The 2329-nt window shown below is 45.6% G+C and overlaps 1 pseudogene across 1 annotated transcript; it reads right to left on the bottom strand.

Moving 5' to 3' along the window:
• Positions 1-1115: 1115 nt before the first annotated feature.
• LOC308438504 (glyceraldehyde-3-phosphate dehydrogenase-like) lies at positions 1116-2109 on the bottom strand (annotated as a pseudogene). The gene has a single exon. The product of its transcript is annotated as a glyceraldehyde-3-phosphate dehydrogenase-like (transcript).
• Between the last annotated feature and the right edge of the window lie 220 nt (positions 2110-2329).

The following is a 2329-nucleotide window of genomic DNA, read 5'->3' as shown; positions in this document are numbered from 1 at the left end:
TTCTATTTGGAAATTGAGTCCATTGATATTGCAAGATATTAGTGATCAATTATTTTTATTTTTGTTTTTTGTTTTCTATCTATCTATTGTCTATCATCTATCTATCTATCTACCTACCTATCTATCTATCTATCTATCTTTCTATCTATCTATCTATCTATCTATATATATATATATATATAGAGAGAGAGAGAGAGAGAGAGAGAGACAGACAGACAGACAGACAGACACACACACACAGAGATAGAGATAGAGAGAGAGAGAGAGAGGGAGGGAGGGAGGGAGAGAGAGAGAGAGAGAGAGAGAGAGAGAGAGAGAGAGAGAGAGAGAGAGAGAGAGAGAGAGAACCTGTTTTGGTTTTGGTGGTCTGGAGATATTTCCTGTGTTTTCTTGAGTGTAGTTAGCCTCCTTGTGTTGGAGGTTTTCTTCTAGTATCTTCTGTAGGGCTGGATTTGTGGATAGGTAGTGTTAATTGTTTTTGTGGAATATCTTTTTTTCTGTATCTACTGTGATTAAACATTTTGTTGGGTATATTAGTCTGGGCTGCCATCTGTGATATTTTAGGGTCTGTAAGGTATCTGCCAGGTCCTTCTGGCTTTAGAGTGTCTGTTGAGAAGTCAGGTATGATTCTTATTGGTCTGCCTTTACATGTTGCTTGCTCTCTTTCTCTTGAAACTTTTAACATCCTTTCTTTTTCCTGTTTATTTAGTGTTTTGATTTCTCTCTCTCTCTCTCTCTCTCTCTCTCTCTCTCTCTCTCTCTCTCTCTCTCTCTCTCTCTCTCTCTCTCTCTCTCTCTAGCTCTGGCTATTCTGAAACTCTCTACATAGGCTAGATTGACCTTGGAGATTCATCTGTCTCTGACTCCCAATTGTGGGTCCAAAGGATCACTATGCCCAACTATGAAATAATTTTTTTGGGTTCAGTGGAACTTTATTGATGGTATTCAAGAGAGTAAGGAGGGCTTTCTAGGCCCCTATTATTATGGGGGTCTGGGATGAAAATCGTGAGAGAGATGCTCAGTGTAGGGGGCCAAGTTAGGATGGGACTCCTCAATAACTGAGGGTCTCTCTTGCTGTCAGTGTCCTTGCTGGGGGGTGGGTGGTCCACGGTTTCTTACTCCTTAGAGGCCATGTAGTCCATGAGGTCCACCACCCTGTTGCTGTAGCTGTATTCATTGTCACACCAGGAAATGAGCTTCACAAAGTTGTCATTGAGAGCAATGCCAGCTCTGGCATCAAAAGTGGAGGAGTGGGAGTTGCTCTTGAAGTCACAGGAGACAACCTGGTCCTCAGTGTAGCCCAGGATGCCCTTTAGTGGGCCCTCAGCTGCCTGCTTCACCACCTTCTTGATCTCATCATACTTGGCAGGCTTCTCCAGGCGGCATGTCAGATCCACAACAGATACATTGGGGGTAGGAACACGGAAAGCCATGCCAGTGAGCTTCCCGTTCAGCTCTGGATGACCTTGCCCACAGCCTTGGCAGCACCAGTGGATGCAGGGATGATGTTCTGGGCTGCCCCACGGCCATCACACCACAGCTTTCCAGAGGGGCCATCCACAGTCTTCTGAGTGGCAGTGATGGCATGAACTGTGGTCATGAGCCCTTCCACGATGCCAAAATTGTTGTGGATGACCTTAGCCAGGGGGACTAAACAGTTGGTGTTGCAGGATGCATTGCTGACAATCTTGAGGGAGTTGTCATATTTCTCATGGTTCACACCCATCACAAACATGGGTGCATCGGTCGAAGGGGCAGAGATGATTACCCTTTTGGCCCCACTCTTCAAGTGGGCCCTGGCCTTCTCCATGGTGGTGAAGACACCAGTAGATTCCACAACATACTCAGCACTAGCATCAGCCCATTTGATGTTAGCGAGATCTCACTCCTGGAAGATGGTGATGGGCTTCCTGTTGATAACAAGCTTCCCATTCTCAGCCCAGACTGTGCCATTGAATTTGCCATGGGTAGAGTGTAGACCATATAGTTGAAGTCAATGAAGGGGTCATTAATGGCCACAATATCCACTTTGCCAGGTCCTGTACAGAAGGCAGCCCTGGTAACCAGTTGCCCAATATGGCCAAGTTCATTCACACTGACCTTCACCATCTTGTCTAAGGGATGAGGCTGGCACTGCATGAGAAGATGCGTCTGTCTGTAGAACAGGGAGGATCAGAGAGCTGAAATAGTTTTTAATGGCACACACTCATCCATACATGGCTTTTCTGGTCTCTAAAAGAATTATTAGTGTGTGTACAAGAGCAGAGCAAGGTGTGCACATGTCACAGTGCACCTGTGGAAGCCAAAGGACAATTTTGTGGAGTCGAGT

Source organism: Micromys minutus (assembly GCF_963924665.1).
Source record: "Micromys minutus genome assembly, chromosome: 27".
In the NCBI taxonomy this organism is placed as follows: domain Eukaryota; kingdom Metazoa; phylum Chordata; class Mammalia; order Rodentia; family Muridae; genus Micromys; species Micromys minutus.
Note: the sequence above shows the minus strand (reverse complement) of the source record. Positions and strands in the feature narration are given on the sequence as shown.